This window comes from Porites lutea, chromosome 2, assembly GCF_958299795.1.
Source record: "Porites lutea chromosome 2, jaPorLute2.1, whole genome shotgun sequence".
Taxonomy (NCBI): Eukaryota; Metazoa; Cnidaria; class Anthozoa; order Scleractinia; family Poritidae; genus Porites; species Porites lutea.
Genome location: NC_133202.1, coordinates 35,257,376 through 35,280,423, shown reverse-complemented (window position 1 = coordinate 35,280,423; position 23,048 = coordinate 35,257,376). Strand labels below are relative to the sequence as shown.

The 23,048-nt window shown below is 37.6% G+C and overlaps 1 protein-coding gene across 1 annotated transcript in view; it reads right to left on the bottom strand.

Moving 5' to 3' along the window:
• The window catches only part of LOC140926105 (uncharacterized), an 81,214-nt gene extending 63,301 nt beyond the window's left edge, over positions 1–17,913 (bottom strand). The window contains exon 1 of the mRNA XM_073375901.1: positions 17,904–17,913. The gene's annotated coding sequence lies outside the window, so the exon portion shown is untranslated. The remainder of the gene's footprint in view (positions 1–17,903) is intronic.
• Positions 17,914–23,048: the final 5,135 nt, after the last annotated feature.

The following is a 23,048-nucleotide window of genomic DNA, read 5'->3' as shown; positions in this document are numbered from 1 at the left end:
CTTCTTTTGATGCTGTCTCTCGAATGCTAGCACGATTCTGTTCAGAGAGGAGAAGAATCTTCTTCCCTCCAGTATTCGAGGAAATATGATACGGTCTTATTGCCTGACAGGTTTTTTTTGTTTTTGTTTTTGTTTTTTTTGTTTGTTTTACTTACCCCGAAATCAATAAGAACGTACAAATAACAATCAAAAACATGAAAACTCGTTTTTTGCAATTGACAAGGGACATTCACTTTTAAGTGACGTCGATCATCCAAGACCCTGCGTTGTCTCCTAGGACGTTCGATAAAATTGATGTAAGGGCACTGGGTGGCGCAATTTCACCTCTAAGTGTTATATTTTGAGTCATCCCATGCTTCCAGAAACTCGCCGAAGGACAGAAAGGTATTTTAAAAAAAAGATGCCAACTCTTTAATAATTCGTGGCAATAGGTTAACAAGGCCACTAGCCCACGCGGATAAGAAGTTATATGTTGTTGCATCTTGTAACTTCCAATAAAGTTTTATCACAAATAGCATTGAAATTAATCCAACGAATAAGTAACCATATATACTGAGGATTTATAACACTTTCTATCAGCTTACTACTTGCATTGTTTTACTTGCAGAACTTTTTTACAACTTGTACTTTAATTTCTGAATTGATTCTACGATGCTAAAAAATATGCCTAGTGATTGTTTACATTTTAATTTGTTCAACTTACGCATTACATTTCCATGATTCTGCTAAAATTACTACTACTCTTAGCTTTAACTTCGGATGCCTCACTAACAAGTGCCTGCAAGACCTCAATTTTATCAATTAATTGCAATCACCATGTTAAGAATCATAAGAATTTTTAACAGATTTTTAGGTTCAAGCGGGTTCAGGGTGTACTCAGGTACATTGTCGCAAAGGTTGTAATATAGTTTAAGAGGCTGTCTCATGCAGTAAAAACCGCCCACTCAATTTCCCTTAAGAACAATTTTGCCTGAAACTCTGGCAAGTGAAAGGCTTTATCGAGACTACAACTAAAATAGGTTTCCTTAGATTCACAATAACATTTCTGGCCGCGCTGAGGGGGTGGGGGGGGGAAGGGAACTGAGTATTTTGTTCCCCCACGGCCAGTTTGCAAGTCTTGAAAATTGAAAATTAGGCATTTTTGGCAGCGCTGTAAAATGTTTGATTTGCAACATCTGCCAATGCATGTTATACCTATTAATTGTTAAACAGCACTAGTTTTTCCTGAAAGTAATAGTTATTCGCTTAATTTATCTGCAAAAAGAAAAGAAATCAAGCGGCAAAATATGACCTGAACTAATGGCCTTGGAGCGAAAGGCCAAGAATGACTTTGATGTAAAAGCTTAATTCTAACGTTTGGGACCTAGTTAAAAGCTCTAGGCAAAATAAACGAAAAGATAGATCATCCGTTATTAATAAGAATATACAAAAGCTCATATACAATTTCAGTATTTTAAAAGTTATGACCGTTTGTATCAACGCATATGCGAGCTAATGCGATATTTTTAGCTCTAGCGTAACGGATCTATCTAAAGCAGATTTTGTCAAAAGTACGGCTTACCTAATTCATTACTGGCACTGACTCACAAGTTGAGCCATATTGTGCTAGTATGTGGCCAAATTTGAATCCCATGCCAAAAATCCAAAGCTCAAAAGAGCTGAAACTGTGTCACGTTCCGAGCTTTCAAATAGCTCAGTGAAACAACTGTCCGAGCTGAGAGTTTGTTGAGAATCAGAAAATCAACTAAGCAGGTTCAATTTTTGGTCAGAAAATACAGATTTAAGAGCTACAACCTCGAATAAACCCTCTATTCAATCGGCTTTACAAGGCATGGCAGGACGCACAGGTTCTCGACTGTAAGTACTGCAAAGGAATGCTAGTACATTGTAATAGCATTCCTAACATAAATTCAACCAAGTAGCGCTGGCTTTTCTTCCCCCGGAGACCAGTGAGGCGTCATAATCTGTTATTATCTCAAGAATGATATCAATACATTGAAAACAAACCAGAAAATGCCGGTGGGAAAACGTGACATAACTACTTTCTATTTTTTGAATAAAAGAAGACGTAAATACAGTGGAACTTCGATTTAACGAAGTGCCAAGGGACTGAGGAAATTTGTTCGTTATATCGAGGGTTCGTTCAATCGAAAACCTTGATTTCACAAATTTTTGGGAAACCAATAATGGTTAATGGTTAATTTTCAACGACCAGCATTTCTGGATCTGATCAATTTCTGTAAAAAACATTTGTACACATTTGGCTCTTTTAATATTTCTTGTAACAGAATTTGTATTTTTATTGTATAAAATAAAGACCTATTAGTAGTAGTAGTAGTAGTAGTAGTAGTAGTAGCGGTAGCGGTAGTGGTAGTGGTAGTGGTAGTGGTAGTGGTAGTGGTAGTGGTAGTGGTAGTGGTAGTGGTAGTGGTAGTGGTAGTGGTAGTGGTAGTGGTAGTGGTAGTGGTAGTGGTAGTGGTAGTGGTAGTGGTAGTGGTAGTGGTAGTGGTAGTGGTAGTAGTAGTAGTAGTAGTAGTAGTCGTAGTAGTAGTAAGTAAGTAATTAAGTAAGCAAGTAAGTAATACATTGCTTTATTTGCATGACCGCATCATTTTACAGTATTGCAAAAGCATACATATGACCAGTGCTCGACCTTAACTTTTTAAATCGCTGGTCCTTGGACTAGTTGAACTGAAAATTTACTAGTCCTGAGTAAATCTGAGGTAGTCCTTCCTGATTGCAGCATGACAATATTATTTACAATATCTTTTTACAATTAAACTTCATAGATGTCATCATGAAACTTAACCCAAGGAAAAGTGTTTTTTCCATTCATGCAGGGTGGAAATGCCTGACTTTAATGGTCCGATCCTCTTGATCATATGAAGATTTCTTGGTCGTTTTATTGCTGTTGCTCTCTTTTGTCTCCAACGTCTTTTCTGTGTCACCACTACCTTCTTCCTGGCGTTTGTTTGGATAATCGCTGCTGTTAGAACTAGAAAAATACGTCTCTAATCTCTTCATGATAATAACATGGGCAGTCGAGCAAAGATGGTGGGCTGGGAGGTCCTTAGTCCCAGTCCCAACCTCAGCCTTGTTTAGTCTTCTCTCCTCAGTCCTCGCATTGAACTATCATTTTTCGCGATCGGAACATTGCGAGGAGCGCATCGAAACAGCGTTTACAAGACGTATATTGTGTTTTCACCTTATATTATTTTTAAACATTACAAACTACAAAGTAGTTACTGGTCCTGTGACTAGTGGTTCTAAGTTTCTACTAGTCCAGAAGCATTTTGCAGTAGTCCAGGACTAGTGGACCACCGCTAAGGTCGAGCACTGAATGACAATCAAAATATAAAACCAACAGCACTAATAATAATCTAGAAAAATTCAGTTACATTACTAACAATGAATCACGTATTTTCATACAGGAGGAAACAAACTTCATAGCTAACTTATTTCCAAGATGTTCCTTCGAATTCATTATCAGTTTTATGCTTTCTGGAGATGATTTCTTGTCAAAGTCAGGTATTATTCTATTGATTTGATTAATAAATGCCTTTCTCTGTACTGAGTATTTGTTACATTGAAAGAGGAAATGAATCTCATCTTCTACCTGATTTGAGTTACATAAGGGACATAATCTATTTTCTCTTGGCAAATGATCGATTTGGTATCGACCATGTTCAATCATAAGTTTGTGATTACTTATTTTAAATTTAACAAAATTCTGTCGTTCGTCATAATGCCTTAGCTGGTAGAGATAATCAGATGTAGAACATTCATCTTTAAAAGATTTATAAAACTCTAGTTTTTTTTTTAATTTTCAAGGCTGTGCCGCCAAAAAGATAGATATTTCTCTCTCATTTCTGTGGTATATCGTCTAATTTGATCATTATCTAGAGATCCAGCATATAAACTGGTTAGATTGTATTGTTCAAACATGTTTATGAAATTGAAAAAATATCCTGAATTATTCATAGAATGTTAGATTCTTTGACATAAGGAAAGACTGTTTGACTACAGAGTCATTATCTTTGTTGTTGAGGTAAACAAAATATTTCATAATTTTCTGATTTATCGGGATAAGCAGCGGCAATCTATCAAGTTCAGCTCTGCAAGCTATGTAAGAGGCCTTATTGTTAACCTCTAAGTAACGTTTACAGAATTTGCGGTGGATTTTTTTTCTATTGGGGAGCTATCCCATTTTTTTTAAATCTTGATTGGGAATACCATGGTGTCAAAAATTTGGGATGCAGTATTAGGATTAACTTTGTTAAGAATTGTCCGCTTCCGAACACTAGAAAACGCGTGAAGGGCCTTTTCTTTTAAGTGTTCGAGTGCAAGTGTAAAGTTTCCCGTTGGAGTTAAACGTGTACCTAAATAAGTGTATTCTTGGACAGTTTCAATTGACTCACTGCCAATGTTGAATTTGATGTCAATAGATTTTTTTGGGCGTTTCTGGAATATCATAATTTTTGTTTTCTTCGGATTAATTTTTAGCTTCCATTTGTCACAATACAAGGAAAGCGCATTTAAACAGTTCTGTAATCCAGTTTTCGATCTTGATAGAATAACTAAATCATCTGCGTACAAAATTTGAAAGAACAAATGGGTCAGATAAGGTGTTTTCGAATAAATGTAGTAGATTGTTTAAATAGAAGTTAAATGAAAGAGGGCTTAAAATACAGCCTTGACGTACACCTCTGGAATATGAAAAAGGCTGTGTTTTGTTTTCACCGATTTTGATTTAACATGTCGAGTTGCAATAAAGGGTTTTCATGAGGTTGTACAAGTTTCCTCCTATATTCGTTTTTAGCAGGTTATAAAACAATCCTTCGTGCCAAACAGAGTCAAACGCTTTGCGGAAATCAACGGAGCAAGCGTAGACTTTTTCCTTGTGATAATGCACATATTTATCTTAGAGTGAAAACATGGTCTGCAGTGCGGTTTTCAGGCAAAAACGCCCAATATGGGAATTATGTAATATCTTATTTTCCTCAAAATACAAGTGAAGTCTTCGATTTAAAATAGAACAGAACAGTTTTCCAAGGCAACTACTACTAGTCGTCGTCGTCGTCGTCGTCGTCGTCGTCGTCGTCGTCGTAGTAGTAGTAGTAGTAGTAGTAGTAGTAGTAGTAGTAGTAGTAGTAGTATTAGTAGTAGTAGTAGTAGTAGGAGTAGTAGGAGGAGTAGGAGGAGTAGGAGGAGGAGGAGGAGGAGGAGGAGGAGGAGTAGTGGTGGTGGTGGTGGTGGTGGTGGTGGTGGTGGTGGTGGTGGTAGTAGTAGTAGTAGTAGTAGTAGTAGTAGTAGTAGTAGTAGTAGTAGTAGTAGTAGTAGTAGGAGTAGTAGGAGGAGTAGTAGTAGTAGTAGTAGTAGTAGTAGTAGGAGTAGTAGGAGGAGTAGGAGGAGTAGGAGGAGTAGGAGGAGGAGGAGGAGGAGGAGGAGGAGGAGGAGTAGTAGTAGTAGTAGTAGTAGTAGTAGTAGTAGTAGTAGTAGTAGTAGTAGAAATTACATGTGTGTGAAATTTGTAAATCTCTCCATGAGCTCGGTTGGCGTTTGCTTCGATGAATGCTCCACGTTGATAGACTTGATGAATGACATTGGCATTAACAAAAAGCAGCAACTTTTTTATAATCAAGGAAATGATAATTATTATTACTATTATTATTATTATTATTATTATTATTATTATTATTATTATTATTATTATTATTATTATTATTACAAGTGATACCGGTAAGAGTAAATTATAATTATTTTATACTATATAAAGCTTCGAGTTTAAACCTTAAAATAATTTGATCAAAAAGGGTTAGCTTTTTCGTCTTTCTTCGGTGCCGCATTTATACGACGAAGTCACGGTTCGAGGTTGTGAAATTCATTCCATTTGCTTTTATTGAAGTGAATGGATGAAAATTGATCGCTCTTTTTGATATACAAATCATGTCCAGTGACATACAAATCATGTCAAAGAGAAAGTAAAATCAACTATATTCAGCTGATTCTTAAGCTGTGGCACAAGCCGATTAATAAAATGGATTATATTCCGCACATGTGAAATGCGACTTCTAAATCAATTGTTGAACCTAGGTAGAATTTTCGACTGTTTCAGTCGCAGATTCGACAAAGTCGTATTTAATTCGAAACTGTCGAATTTAGTTGATTCAGATGTCCCATCTCAAATCAGTTACTTCTCGAATTAAATTAGGCACATGTGAAAATCGACGATTGAGTTGGGTAATGATAACAGCGTCCAGTGGTAGTACTACTAAAAATACAGGTAGATACGCTATGATACATACCGCATTTTTTATATTCCTGTAAACTTTGCTTTAAATTTACCACATTGTGTTACTAGCTGTATGCACCACACAGGTACAAAAGGGAGTAAAAAAGAGATTTAAAAAAAAAAAAAAAAAGAGGTTACGAAAAATTTGCTCCAAGAAGATTCGCACCCAGACCCTCAGGATCAGTTGGAACTAAAACTTAACGCCTCTATCCACTGGACCACCTCGGTAAATGCTGATAATTCGAGTTTAAAAGAGGTATATATTCCTTCTCTATGGTGATTGACAGTTTTCAAGGATGACTTTTTCGGTTTTTGTTTAATTTCCGTGTATAGTTACTTCTTCAATTGATCGAAGCTAGACGTAAAGCTTACAATATACCCATTAATACTCTTTCAGGCTGTTCCATGCCGGGAATCGTTTAAGAAATTTACGAACTATCGATCGCGCGGCTACAGACTGAACCGTACAGTATGTTGCCCAGTATCTGGACACTTAAAACAAAAACTCAATTTTTGTGGAGCCCTTTTCAGTTCTCGGTAAACGAAGTGTTTCGAATGAAAGCTGAACATTTCAGCTTTAAGATGAAAGTTTTGGCTGGTTTAATTAAAGTTTGCGAAAAAGTCGCAGAAGACGCTGTTCTTTTCAGGGGAGTAAACTTTTCATGGCTAATATTTACGCTGTCTACTACGCAGTAAAATGGGTGCTGCTCGGAAAAGGGTAGGTTATATGTGATATTTTCAAAGAAACTGTTTTATGTTTAACGTGAAGATACTTCAAGAAATCAAGTTCTCAGAAAGTTTATTAATTCTTCTTGAAATTCGATTTGTTTGGAATAACGGAGGCCAGCAAACCTTCACTAATTATTCTTGGTTTTCACATCACGTCACCAAAATTCAAACTAAGAAACTATCACTTCTTCTGAGTTTCTACTTTGGTGTGATATTAGAGCACCTTAAAACCCTATACAAACAAATTTTTGGTTCCAAAGGGTTCTTTGTTTTGCGATACAGGACTCTTGAATTTCCAGGCTTTTGCGTGACGCGGCATTTGGGTGGCGGCCGGGAAAGCTCTTAAGTGGGTTAAAAACATTACGGACTTTTGGGGATTTTGCTATTTAAACATTCCTTGTCTTAGAATAAATACTGCTTTAATCTTTATGAGTTCCTCAAGCGAAGAATTCACGCATAAGTAGGAAAACTCAAAAACAGATGTTTCTGTTGGTTTCCGGCGGCCATATTTGTCTCCCCGAAAGGGACACAAACATGGCGTCTCCATACAAAGCTTTACAAATTTGGGTAAAACGTTTTTCCGAATATCTCGCATATGAATTATGGAAAGACCTGATTCTTGTCAAGGCTTTTTGTATATTTATCTTATTTTATTTCCCAGAGTCTAGACTTTCTGTATTAAAAAGTTTCCATTTTTATTTCTGCTTTCTCACGTGAGTGAAAACCGGCAATTGATGTCACGTGCCCAGTATCAGGACCGTTTTTTTTCTTTGCGGTACAGAATCGATGAATTAGCTGTGTACATTATCCGGATAAGATTTATTTCATATCTATAACTATAGTTAAAGCTTAGGATATATAATATAGTCGTAAAATGTAATTATACTCAACCCCGTATGGAAAATTTTCTTCACTCATTCAGAGGCGACTTGACTCGTGTGCACGGCTTGTTTTGCGTGGCTGCATTTTCTATATATAACCGGAAGCGTGATACATAGATAATCAGTACTTATCGTTCCTAGATCTTCCTAGCTGAGAGATCCTAGCAAGAGAAACTTCCCAGCACCATGTAAAACTGCTTTCGCTATATAGGAAGATCCAAGTACTAGGTACAAACCAGACAAAAATAGCGGCGGGTCGTTCTGTGGGTAATCACGGCTATGAAGGCCCACAATTTCGTTTGGCGTTACCACCCAGTTGTAAAGAACTGCTACCTGCTGCTGAAAGGTAGTTACTACGGCTGGTAAAGATAGCAGAAGGGCCCAAATTGCATGTTTGTTATTGTCGACCGCCATCTTTAATTAACTCTCTACTTGGTAACCACATGGACCGAAATGTCTGCATCTTAACGTTACGAAAAGTTTTTCCGCCTTCTAAAATCCCACTAGTGCTAGGATCTTCCTCCCTCCAAGTAAACAACCCCTAAATATTACAGCGAAAAGTCCCCCATGGACTCAGTGATAATGCGACTTGGTAATTTTTTCTAAGCTAACATTGCATTTTTTTTTGTAGATGAGAGGGTCCTGAAAGGTCCTGAAAGGATAAAAAGTCGAATGATGAAGAATTTTAATACAATATTCATTCCGCGTGCATGAAGCAGTTATTTGTTCTAGACAGGACATTTTTTCATGGCATCACGGATAACGCGGATAGCGGATAAAACGAATAGAGCAATTCAGGGAACGGTTGCATAATCTAGAGCTGCCTTAAGAAAAGAATAAACTCTGTATGTGTGTTAAGACCTGAAGACCAATATTTACACCCAATGGTGGCACTAGGGGCGGATCCTTAGGGCGACCCGATGCCACATGACCAAGAAAGGCGCTAAGACACTTCGTTTTAGGATTAGCTACAAAACACCGAAGAATGCACATTTTTTTTCCCTAAATTTGTCAAAAAATTTGCGTTTTCTGACCCAAAATGAAACTTACTTACTGCGATTATCAGTTGAGTATGACAGGCGGGAAGTTTCCAGCCTAAAGTTATACCGTTAAAACTTTGCTGTTGTCAGGGGTGACGTTACTAGAAACGCCTTGTGTTATTGACGTCATCTAAAATAAAGCGTAACGGAAATTTACGACGGTTTAAACGAATTTGGCGATTTTTCTTCCAAACAGAACTTCCATTTCCGCGATATCGCGTGCATTGAACAATAATATGTTGTCTGGTTTGAAATATTCAAGAAAAATAAATTAGTGAAGTTGCTCAGGAAAGATTCAGTGTAGAAAATATGGCGTACACTCAAATACACGCCGCCATTTGCTCAAATAAATATAAAGAGATTTCGCCCGCACAGACGACTGATGACGTCAAAACCACAGGATGTTTCCTATGGAAATTAGTATCGTCACCCCTGACAACAGAAAAGTTTTAACGGTAAAACTAAGGCGCGAAACTTCACGCCTGTCATTCTCAACTGATAATCGTAGTGGTTGATTTTCTGATTCTCGAGACATTCTCGCCTCTCGAGAGTTGTTTAAAAGAGCTATTTTAGCTCCAAACGTGACACAGTTTCACCTGTTTTGAGCTTCAGATTTTTAGCATTGGATTTAGACATGGTCTCATACCAGCAGTTTCTAAAGTGCAATTACTGCAATTAATGGAATCCTGCATCTGAGGAACTGGAATATTACTCAATTTGTGAGTTAATGCCAGTAGTGAATTAGGTAAAGTTTGGGAGGACGCAACCTACAGTAGTTCTGATTGTAAAAATAGTCAAAGGGACTGGATAAGATGGGAAGAGAATACGAAGAGGGACTACCGTTGTATTACGCAAGGTGAACTGAAAAAAAAAAAAAGACAGTTCACTTGTAATTTGAAGAAAAGAAGTTGTAAATATGTAGATTAAGTAGCGAGAAATCGCTTTGTATTTTCTTCTTAATAATTAGGATAATATTGCATTAGTCATTAGAGTTTTGAAGAATAATCTCGTTTAATGTTTGTTAAGTGGAACTAATATTTTAAAGTACGCTTAGCTAATTTTAAAATTGAAGTGGTTTTGGAGTGTTGTTTAATAAATGCTTAAGGTATTATTTTGGTTTTACGTGTTTTCTCGAGATTGTTTCTGCGATGTATTTTGCGTTAAAGAGGACTCACTGTTGTGGCGGATTTCGTCACACGCACATCCGGATTTGCGCATTTCCGTGTTTCCACATTTCAGGTTTACGAGTCAGTCTGCATTTAACTCTATGGTGCCGGCTGAATAGAAGGTTTATTCGAGGTTATAGCTCTTCAATCTCAATTTGCTGACCCAAAATTAAACCTGCTTAGTTGGTTTTCGGATTCTCAAGCAAACTCTCACCTCTGGACAGTTGTTGTACCGACGGAAGTATTCAGCTCGAAACGTGAAACACAGTTTCATCCGTTTCGAGCTTCGGATTGTTAGCATGTGATTTAAATATGGCCACATACCAGCAGTTTCTATAGCGCATTGGAATTTAAGGGAATCCGGAATCTCAGGAATTAGAATATGGCTCAATTTGTGAGCCAGTGCCAGCAATGAATTAAGTAAGCCGTACATTTGACAAAATCTGCACGAGATAGATCCGTTACGCGAGAGCTAAAAATATTGATAAGCTCGCATATGCCTTGAGCAAGCAGTCATAACTTTTAAAAAAACTGAAATTGTACAGTACTTTTCGTATATTCTTTGTAATAGATTATCGATCTTTTCGTCTATTTTGTCTAGAGCTTTCAACTAGGTCCCAAACGTCAGAATTAATGTTTTGAATCAGGGTCATATTTCGCCTTTCGCTCCAAGACAATTATAATTAGTTGACGTCATATTTTGCCGCTTGATTTCGTCTTTTCAGCTGAATTTAATGAATAACAATTACTTTCAGGAAAAACTAGCGGTGTTTACTAATAAGTTGGTATAAAATGCATTGGCAGATGGTGCAAATCAAACATTTTACAACGTTGCAAGAAATGCCCAATTTTCAATTTTCTAGAGGTGCAAAGTGGCCGTGACGGGACAAAATACTCAGCGCGGACAGAAAAATAATTGCCAGAGTTTCAGGCAAAATCATTTTTCACGCGAAATTGAGTGGGCGGTTTTTACTGAGACAGCGTCTTAAGAGCCCATGCCTGTAAATATCGAGAATCGCTGGCCAGGCTAAAAAAATCGAAAATTATAATAATTTGTCAGAAAAACCTCTTTGGGGAACTATCTTCAAAAAAAATATTTCCAACTTTGAAGAATCTATAGTTTTCGAGAAAATGAGGAAAAACGAAAATAGCGGTTTTTACCTAATTAATTATGCAAAAATTGGAGTAAAAATAACCTACTTTATCGCGTCTGCACCGAGGCAAGATTCAAAGCTATAAATCAGAAATATTTTTGTTTAAGAGCATTCTATCTTTTCTTTCTATCCATGGTATGTTTTAAACCATGAACTTGATTTTGAATTTTTTATGGTTTTTTAAAAACTACCATCAATGGCACTTTTTAAAATGGCTAAAAAATGAGCAACTTCAGAGGCAAAAAACTCACCTTGGTATGTGTGATACCTAGCCAAAATGTATGCTAGGAAAAAGTTCAGCTATTATATTAACAGAACATGAAATAAAAAATCTGGGTACTCCGGATTCGCCTTTACAAAATAAAAAGTTTCGTGACCACCAGTGGAAAAATGTCACAAATTTGCATAAGCCAAATTTGTAGGGAAATGTTGCGGCAGCCGGTTCGGAAACATCACGAAGAAAGAAAACGTTTTTTGATAAAGTTTATGTTAAAATATCAGAGTTATTAACCGTCCACAAAAAAATAATAATAAAAAACGACTTCGAAGAAGCGTTATATAAAAGCGCCGAATTATTATGTAAACTTAATTCCATGTCTCTCGTTCCTTTTCCTAACTTCCTTGTATAGCATCCATCTGTATTATCGTAAATTCGCCTCCGGTATGTCTAAAATAGGTAGGTACATTTTCCTTGAAATTTTATTTTGAAGAAGGTTTTTGCGAACGGGAAACACTGCGTGAGAGGAAGTCATAAACTAATCGTTAGAGTAACAATGTCACGCAACGACGTTTCGAGCAGCTCCGTCTTCTTTCCCTGATCTTTTTCTCCTTATGAAATTTTATGGAAACTTTGTTTTGAACAGACAATGCGTTGTTTGCAACATCATTTGTTACTCAGTAGTTTATTTTCTTTTCAGAAAGTTTTGCATGCCTGTCAGTCACACACTAAAAGTTTACTTGTCAGAGATGTTGAAATGTGATTTTTTTACTACGTATTACAAACAACAAACAGTCCCTTGGTTAATTTCTTTACTTTTTCACATATAGGTGTATAATTAGGCAGCTACCAAAGGCCCTAGGAAACAGCTAAGTCATCGTAGTTCATACGTCCAGCGGTTTCTCTCCTCCGAAACGAATCCGAAACATCTTTCCCGCAAAAACTGCCTCTTTTAGGTCCGGGGGCGGTACTGCCATATATTGCCTATATGGGTATATGCCGCTGTGAAGGGTATGGTTTTCAAGCAGTTTACTCTAGGATAGGGTATATAAATCAGAGCGTTTGGGTCTAGAATAGGGTATCATTTTTCAGGAAACTGATCAGTTGGTTGAAGATTTCATCTAGACTAGGTAAACAGCTACTCTAGGATAGGGGGATTTTGGGAGTTTACTCTAGTATAAGGTAGCCAAATTCAGCTAAACTAGCTTTGGTATAGGTTAAGGGTTTTAGGGTGCCAGCGGGACATCCCCACCCAGAAATTCCTAAAGTACCCCCCTCCCCCTCCCCCCCCCCGGGCTCTTAGGTCATCGCGGAGTTGCACCACCTGCCAAGGGGCGTTTTCCTTCAAATACAAAATGATACTTGTTGATTTCAAAATATAATGTAGCAGCGCCTTAGTGTGTAAATCTATACGCGAAACCCATGAACCAAAACAAGTTCCAATCGACGCCGCTGAAGAACTAGAAAAGGAGACTGCAGTCGAACCTTCCGAAAGCGACCACCCAAAATGCGCAGACTTAGTGGTCGCTAACGGGAGGTGGTCTCTTACGAGAATCGAACCACAGGAGGTTTCTTTGCGAAGAAAACTGGACACATCTACTTTAAGGAATATAATTTATTGCATGCAATTTCCAAGTTACGATATGTGCAGTTCCATGTTGTTTTTGTTCCTACCTCAAGAGATCAGAAACTCGTCAGGTGGTCGCTTACAAGAGGTTAAAAACAATGCAAGATCATTAAACAGTCAGCCCAATTAGTGGTCGCGGGCGCTTACAGGAGAGATTCCAACTGTAAGACTTAACTGAGTGGGTTTTGGTGTTTTGGATAGGTGGTCGTGTAAGGGAGGTGGTCGCACATGGAGGTTCAACTCTACTCCAACAGAGTAAATCACCTTTCACGACGATGCGACTAGGATTTGTCCATGGAAGATAAGACTCCTTCTTCACCGCTTTTGAGCTACTCTAACCAACTCCTACCCATGTCGAGTGCTTGCAAAACGTAGCATCATCTTGAAAAAAGAAGTATCAGAAAGGTCATCCTTGACGCCCTTGGCCTATCGCAGTATGCGGCAACTAACTTATATCGACGTAAGTACCATTTACTAACCGGGCAGTAAGGCGACGCAGAGTAAAAGCGTAACTTGACTACGTTTTTCAGTTTACAGCAGACTCGAGTTTTGTTGAAAGAAATACCTGCCTTTTGCTCAGGAGTATTAACGTCAGTACCCGCAATGTCCCAGCTCGTGCCTTCACGCCGGAACGTCCGATCGAATTACTGTTCAGTTGATAGTTACCCTTCTCTTCCTCTTTCCGACTTATCTAGGAAGATCGAAGGGCCTCTGCAAGCAGGGTAGTTGATAGCGACCAAGGAGCTAAATAAGATAGCGAAGTAAGTAAGTAGCATCAGCGGTTTTATTTACGTCTAACCGTTTCCCAAAGTAAAGAAGGAAAGATTCAGACAAAGGGAAAGAAGAGTTATGCGATAAAACTGCTCTTAAATTGATTTTTAGCTATGGTATATGCGAGAGGGTTGGGGCTATTCAATTGCTGAATAACATGTGCCGTTACCAAAAAAGTGCGGAAAAACATTTTTTCCTCGGTTTCGAATTTTGACCACGAAAATTTTAGCTCTAGCTATTTTTGATACCAGGCAAAAAAATATTTCGTTCTTAGCAGCAGGCCCTCTAACTTCAGTGTCCTTAAGTTTGGACGGTATCCTGATCTAATATGATTTATACTACATGAGAAATTTCTGCAATTTGATTGGCTTAGAGCAGTGGTATTTCAGCTTAATTTGAAATACCTACATGTGAAAATTACAAACCTTTTGTGGGTAGTAGTATAAACAAATAATAGCATGATTTGTACGTAATATTTGGCATAAATACCACTTGTGATATTTCAAAATTGTCTCAAATTTCACTCGCCTAATAGCTCGTGAAATTACGTATAACAATTTCGAAATATCACTCGTGGTATTTATGCCAAATCTCACTACAAGTCATGCTATTACGTATACATATCCGCAGGAACGAAACATGACAACAGCTGGTTACAGATTGTCAATGTGTGAGGCGGGGGTTCTGGGCCCCCTGTGACAGTTATTGTCAAGAAGACCCAAAATCAGTATATTTGCTGTTTTAGGTTGATTCTGTGCTAAAGTCAATTCTTACTTACTGCCTTTACCCAGTCAAAAAATGTTCGGTGTAGACTTACAAGTATAATTTTATCAGGGAGCACTAGCCAAATATATCTTTTTGGGTGATGCATTTAAACTTGAAAAAGATGGCCCAATTTTTCCAATTTTGAGTCCATGTCCATCCTGGCCATCAGTAGTAACAACGCGAAAGGAAACAGTTTCAGTGCCTTAATATAGTCTTACATAACAAAACTGCACCATAATTGTTGGAACTAAATTGATGCGAAATGAAGACCATATTAGGTTTTTAAAATGAATCAGCAATTAGCGTGGCATAGCCGCTTTAACTCTTTTTTGACGGCCAATTTTAGTAGAAGAAAACCCCGCCTTTTGACCAAATCCTCCTTTTTGGACCGGCCTTCAACCAGTTAGTAGCCTGTATAACAGGCGTTATTTTTCTCGCGTTTTTGCCGGAGGGCGAAGGTAAGCGCGAAGTGAGTGAGAAGCACCAGACAAGCGCGACGGGAAGACGCAGAAAAAACAACGGCCTGTCCACATACCATTGCTTTTTGGCATTCCGCCCCAGACATACCCCTTAATGGCTCTCCTCACTCGCTTCGCGCTTGCATTCGCTCCGGCTTTGGGCGTAATTGCCTTCGCCCGCCTGAAAAACGCACACCTGTTATGCAGGCTAGCCAGTTAGCTTGATATGCGAATGGCTGAAAAAGAGATAAGCAACACAAGACTGCTCAATTGGACGTACATAATTTAGAAGCTTTCTTCGCGCATTCACAGAAGCCAAAATTTGGATATCTCTCACGAACCTATATCGATCTTTCTCTCCCGCTCTCTTTTTTCCCTTTGCCGTTCTTCTTCTGTTGCTCCGGGCACTTAATCGTCTTCCCACTGTCTTTGTTTTGCAACGATTTTGGCTGGCAAACTTTTCAGGAAGAGACATTTAATTAATCTGTAGAGAATAGAAGGTGAATAGAAAAACTGGAAGTAGATTTTTTTGCCCCAAATGTTGCTTTTTTGTGTGTGTGTAACTCTCTCAAGATACATGAGGATAGGTGAAAATTTGCTTAATGAGGTACCAGTGGAAAAATCCATCCTTGTTGATTTTGATCAGTTTACAACCTTGGTGAATGAATGGAAAGCTAATTGGGTTCATGAAGGATATTCATGGTTAAAAAAAAAACAAACACCAAAACGACCCCAGTGTCGGCAGTACTCCCTCCATCTGATTTACTTTTTCTATTGAGAGGACAATTGCAAGGATCCGTGAGGGTCCGTTCAATGAAGATTTCAACTAATCAATGGCACAATTACGGGTCGGTCCACTTGGCGATCTTTGACTATCTCTGGGTGTTCGAAATCGTGTCTGGACTTAAAAGTGTTGAACGCACGAACAGTGAAGAGGCAGAAAGAGGAGGTGAAAGAATTTCAGAAAAGAGGGGAGAGAAAAGGGGGCAATGATTACTTTAATCTTGTCTTTACTTACGTTATTTTTAATATGCGAGACGTGGCAATTTCACTAAAACATAACTTTAAAAAGCTACTGAGAAAATTAACTTTTTCGGATTTTTATTGATTGAAAACTCATAGGGTCTGATGTAGAATGTTATTAATGGCAAATCCCCTAAAATACCTTGACGAATGAACTATCGGTACCATAAAAGCATGTGCCCACTCCAAGAAAGATGTATGACCGCGAAATTCATTCAGGTGAATAAAGTAAAGCTAAGTCATCTGACAAGAATAATATTTCTTTACACACTTCATAAGCTCACAGTTTTTTAGTCGTACCGGTAAAAATAAAGTCTAACTGTGATGAGTTTGACAACGGTCACGCAATTGCAGAATACAGTACTCCAACGCCCAACAACAATTGCTGAGCAATCTTAATTTTATAATGTACAATTAAGAAGAGCTAAGATACAAATTACAAAACATTTAGCATTAGCTATTCTCTTGGTTATGCTATTTCAAGCCCCAAATATTGCGTGATGCTAACAGTATTGAAAACCGTCCTTGTGTACGATAGGAATATGCAGATGCCTTTTTTATGCAAATTTGCCACATTGTGTCACCAACCTTCACAGCAATTTGTTATCCGTGATCAATTTTTCAGACCCTTTACTTAATTTTAGCTTCATTTAAAGGCGCTTTCATCCTTTCTCCTACGTTTCGAATATACCACGTACCGAAACTACGAAGAAAAATCAGGCGGCATCATTTCTCTACCCATTTTTGGCTTATGCAAATTTGTGACATTTTTCCACTGGTGGTCACGAAACTTTTTATTTTGTAAAAGCGAATCCGGAGTACCCAGATTTTTTATTTCATATTCTGTTAATATAGGAGCTGAACTTTTTCCTAGTATACATTTTGGCTAGGTATCACATATACCAAGGTGAGTTTTTTGTCTCTTAAGTTGCTCATTTTTTAGCCATTTTAAAAAGTGCCATTGATGGTAGTTTTTAAAAAACCATAAAAAATTCAAAATCAAGTTCATGGTTTAAAACATACCATGGATAGAAAGAAAAGATAGAATGCTCTTAAACAAAAATATTTCTGATTTATAGCTTTGAATCTTGCCTCGGTACAGACGCGATAAAGTAGGTCATTTTTACTCTAATTTTTGCATAATTAATTAGGTAAAAACCGCTATTTTCGTTTTTCCTCATTTTCTCGAAAACTATAGATTCTTGAATGTTGAAAATATTTTTTTCGAAGATAGTTCTGCAAAGGGGTTTTTCTGACAAATTATCAGAATTTTCGATTTTATTATCCTGGCCAGCGATTCTCGATATTTACAGTCGTGGGCTCTTAAGATGTATCGGTCTAGCTCTTTGGAAGAGAGCTACATTATCTTTATTATTTTGAAATGATGGATATGTGAATTTCATATATTTGAACAACTGAATTAAAAAATAAGAAAATGCAAAGAAGATCATCGCAGTTAAATACGTAACTATATCCAGCTACAAAAATAAAGCCTGAAAAAATTAAGGCTTGCTGGGATTCGAACCCTGACCTTTGCGATACACCGTTATTTACAATTAAATATTCTGGAACAGTCTTTTTAGTATGCTTGGAATATTCTACGCTTTTCATCGTTTATCGTACTCCAGGTAAAATTTAGCAGTGAATTGAATTTGTTGCTTGATACCGTTATTACGAGGCGATCCTTGTAGTGCGTAAAAAATGCTGCAAACCATAATGTGAACAAAATGTAAATAATCATTTACAATTTAAGAACAGTTTTAAGTTTTGTCGTTGATACCTTCTGCCGTTGCCTTCCCAAGTTGTTCTTTTCCTCTCAACCACGTATAGTTGTATTTTGGAGTAACCTGAAAGAAAACCAATATGTTGTTTTTTAAATTTTTTATTTAAATTAATTAATTAATTAATTTCAAAAACTTATAAGGTGCAAATATCTATATAAATATACTCAAATGCGCCATAGGGAAAAAAACAAAAACAAAACAATACTACTACTAATAATAATTATGAATAATTATGATAATGAAATTGATAATATAAGATGATATTATAGATATAGAATAGAAAAACTAATGGCTAAAAGTTAAAAAGATAAAATCTGTTAGCAAAATCTTAAAAATTATAAGCTGAAAATTATTTATAATCTAGTAAGCTAAAAATACAATGTTATAATCTAGTAAGTGGTACAAAATGCTTTTTTAAAAAGGTGAGTCTTCAACTTTCTCTTAAAAGTGTCAATTGAAATGGATTCCCTAATAAATCTTGGCACAGCATTCCAAAACTTAGGTGCAGCAAACAGAAAGGCCCTTTCACCGAGAGTTGCCTTGGGCTTAACATTCGGATAACTAAGTAGGGTACTGTCGCTAGAACTTCTTAAATTATATTTAGATACAGGTTTAGGAGTAGTAATTAAAAAACTTAAGTACGAAGGTGTTAAGCCCTTAAAAATCTTAAAAACAATCAACAGGATTTTAAATTCAATTCTGAACTTTACAGGCAGCCAATTAAAATCTACTAATAAAGGAGTAACGTGTCAATATTTACTTTCATTGCATATTAATCTAGCATACTTGTTCTGCACACGCTGCAGCTTATTGAGTTGATACTCTGGCAGGCCATATAAAAGACTGTTACAGTAATCGACTCTGCTTGAAATAAAGGCATGAATCAGAGTCTTGGTGTTGTCTTTAGATAGATATTTTCTTATGTGTCTCAGATTATACAAATAATAGAAGGCAGAGTTACATGTTTTTGAAAGATGGATTGCCATCGTAAGCTTGGAATCAAACCAAGAGCCCAAGTTCCTTGCAGACGACAAAGGAGTGATAGTTGCTGTCCCAACACGAAGGCTGTTAATAGATACTTTAGCTAGTTGCTACGATGTGCCAATGATCATGAATTCAGTTTTATCATTGTTCAGTTTCAATTTTGTCGTTCAGCATCCAGTTACCAATGTCTTCAATACACCTTTCGACCCAAGCCAAGGTGGCCTCTTGATTAGCATTATCATTAAGACAGAAGGATAAATAGAGTTGGCTATCGTCCGCATAGCAATGGATCTCTAAATTATTTTTGCCAACAATTTCAAATATCTTGCTAGCATAGACAACAAACAACAAAGGCCCAAGGCACGAACCTTGAGGTACGCCGCATTCCAAATTAAACTTCGTTGAGAGTGTGCAGTCGATTGAAACTTGCTGAGTTCTGCCACTTAAATATGATGCAAGCCAGGACAGTGCCGTATCCCGAACTCCAAATGCAGACCTAAGCCTCTCAAGTAAGATACCGTGATCAATGGTATCAAAAGCCGCGCTCAAATCCAACAGAACAAACAAGGTGACATGCTGTCTGTTCATGTTTAATAAAATGTCTTTTTTACTTTCAAGAGAGCGGATTCGGTTTTCAGTGACTACTAGGGTCATTGAAGGCAAAAGTAAAAGGATTTGCGGCTTATTTTGAGCGGGACAATTTGCTGCGTTTGCATGATACGAGTTCGCACTCCCCAACAATGTCTCGTGTTATATCGCCGCTTCACACTCAACCAAGGGATACAGCACCAGAAAAGGAACTTCCTAATTCAGTAAAGGTTCAAAGGTCGCTGGATATGGGCGCACAATCGACGGTCAGTGATGCTGTAGCGCTAGAAGTGGGCAAAAGGTGAAAAATTCCAACGGATAAAGGTAATCAATGAACAGAGTTTAGCTCAAGCAAGGGAAGGAGAAAGGATTTACGAAGAAATGAAGAATGAAGAGTCAACCTGTGCATCTGTTCATACACAAAGTCTTCCGATTTGTCCAATGCAATCAGGTAACTTTAATTTGCTGGTTTGGAACCAACCTCTCAGTAACAACTTCTAAATTCCTTAGGCGTTACAGATTATTAACAACCTTTACAAGCTACAATGCGGGACAAAAGTGTTGACACACTTCCGTAAAATGGCCCCTTTTTGCATAGTGGATATACTTATTCCCTTCCCCAGTCTACCCCAATCCCTTCCCCCGCAAAATCAATGTTGAATTTTGAACCCTCAAAACTTTTTTTTTACTTCAGACAACATTGATTCGGGGGGTGAGGGGATTTACGGCGTTTAAAAAGAATGAAATAATAGATGAATTAAATTTTTGTTAAAAGCACCCGTTTTAAACAAGTGTGTCAACTACTTTTGTCCCTGATTGTAGTCCTCTTAGTGCGTTTGCGGTACCTCACAAAGGACTCATTTACACAACACCGATAAATACAGGTGCATCACGGAGTACGGAAGAGACAACGGACTACACGGCAAAGCGCCATAAACACCCCTCGAATGTACATTCTTCATCATACCCGTATTTGGCAACGACTCTTGCTGTTACGTATACTGCTCCGGATCAGGTATGGTGTCTTCTATCATCAACATCACAAGGTTGTTCGACCAGTTTGTCCGTCAAAGACAGTACTTTCCAAGACAGTGGAAATTTAACGAAAACAAACTGAGTATTCTCAGACTATTTTTAATCAACAAGCAAGAAGTCTTCTGCCATCGAACGAGCCTCCTATGTTTTACGTTGATGCTATGGAGTATACATTATTACTGACTGCCTTTGAGTCACTAATCGAATCAAAGGTTGAACATTCCCATGAGAGATTATAATTTCTGAGTCAATACACGTCAGGTAAAGCGAAAGAAGTTTTAAACGGTTGCTTATAAAGGAAAATAGAAGGATCCTATGAAGAAGCTAAGAGACTGTTAAAGAGAATTCGGTGGTCCATTCAAGATAACTGACGCCTATAATTGGACCAAACAATGGCTTAGCCCTCCAAGACTTCTCTGTTGCGCTGGACCTATTGCTATGAAAGGCATGTCTCGTATGGATGATTTAAACACTGCTCATGTACTGGGTCAACTGTGGGAAAAGTTACCTAAGTACCTGCGAAGCAAATAGACTGAAAGAGGCACTCATCTCAAGTTTACAAGGAAGCCTCTAAAGAGAGGAAAAGGAACAAACCTTGCTACAACTTAAACTAGTGTAAACAGTTTTTGAAAGAATCTCTGAGTGACCGCATAAAAACTATCATAGGAAAACTGACTTAGAGGAAAATCTTACCCGGTAAGTAAATTGCTCGCCATGCATCACTTCCGGAATAATAAAGTGAGTTTTTTCCTAAAAGAAAAAGTAACAGTAAAGATCAAAGGAAAGGAAGGGCTGAGGGAGCTTTGCGAAGACCTAAAGGCTTGCTTCTTAAAGCAATCTTAACTTAATGTTGTGCGATATTTCACAATGACGATAAATCGGTAAATCAAAACTTGATATTTTGCTTTTTCCATCCAACGAAGTTATGGGTTATATTACTGTCCTTTCCACACACTGAAATGCTCGAAAGCATACTCCTTTCACGCTTAACAAACATGCATAATGAATATCTCTTTACTATATGAGGACTATTACGGGTCCTGAAACAGCGCCGTGTGGAACTCCATTAGCTTCCTTCCGCTCCTAATAATAATAAATAACAATAATAAAATGAGGATGGGGAAGTCAACGCCCACGGCTTAATGTTTCCGCCTAATGATGCAATCAGTACAACAGTGAATGCATTTCTTAAATGTGTCTAGTTTTGACCCGGGGAGCTAACCCGGGTTGGCAGCCACTCTACGCGTGTAGAGGTATTCCTTTATGGAAAGGAGTAAACCAATAACTACTCTCGATCAGAGATCTGTTAGAGGTTACATTTGTACGCTGTTTAGACTAGGTTTATTTCAGACACTGGTTTTATTTCAACGGCAAAAGAAAACTTATTTTAGATACTTACAGTTTCGTTCACTACCATTTTTCGATTGCCAACTTGGTAAGAAAACTGATACCCCGTCAGTCTCCCGTAAAATGTTGGTTCATCCCAAGAAATGTTTACATCAAAGCTATTCCCTTTTGGCGAAGGGTTAAACTGGTTTCCTTTAAAACGAACGTAGAGTTCTGTCCGATTTATATCTAAAAAGAAAGAATTGTAATTAGATTGATGTCAACTTATCAAAGTGTTTTTCATTTAAGTCAGTTAAAGTTAACAATACTGAACGACCCCTCACCCTACCGCCATTAAAAACTTGCTCAAGGACTTCCCTTCATTAAACTGCATTAATTATACACAATAGCCGACATCTCATACAGTTAAAAAGTGAAATAAGGTGTCCCGTCATTTTCAAGGTTCACCGTAGGTAACAGCTATTTTGGCTCTCCAAATGTTTGGATAAAAAACTGAAAAATTAATATTATACAAAGTGCCGCCTCGGTGTGTCATATATTGTATTACATGGGAGTTAGTTTAAAGTTCACTAACCAGGTATTGTGAAGATTATGAGCCTTGAATTTGAATAAGGCCTTCCAAAAGCGAATATCGGTCCGACCTGTACAGAATCATACTTCGGGTCAGATACACAAATAAAGGCCTGGTGCTGTATCTATGTATGTATATATCAGTGTATGTATGTGAGTATGTATGTGTGAATGTGAGTATGTTTGTATGTATGAAGCGTGTGACACCCTCCTACATCGCATATTTTGACATTTTGACATTTGAGATTTTGACACGAGGAATGGTTTTTCTGGAAGAGAGCGAGGTAGTTGACGGACTGCTGAGGTATTTTAAAAAGTTGCGTACAGGCTCTCCACTTCTCTCTTCAGGCCATTTTTTTGCTACTCGCCCGCTTTTTTCGCTCTTCTGTACTGACGACCGAGAGCCTGACACAGGCTACTGTAAAATTGGTTTTAACTATTTTTTGTTAAAAGAATACGACAAGAGTATTGGGTGTCTACACGAGTGCTAGCAAATCCAGACAGCCAGTTGAAGCATTAAATGAGAATAATATACTCGTAAGCAAGATAGCACCAACTCACACTAAGACACACCCCTCGAAACAAGAAATGATAAAACTATGACGCTAAAGAAAAAT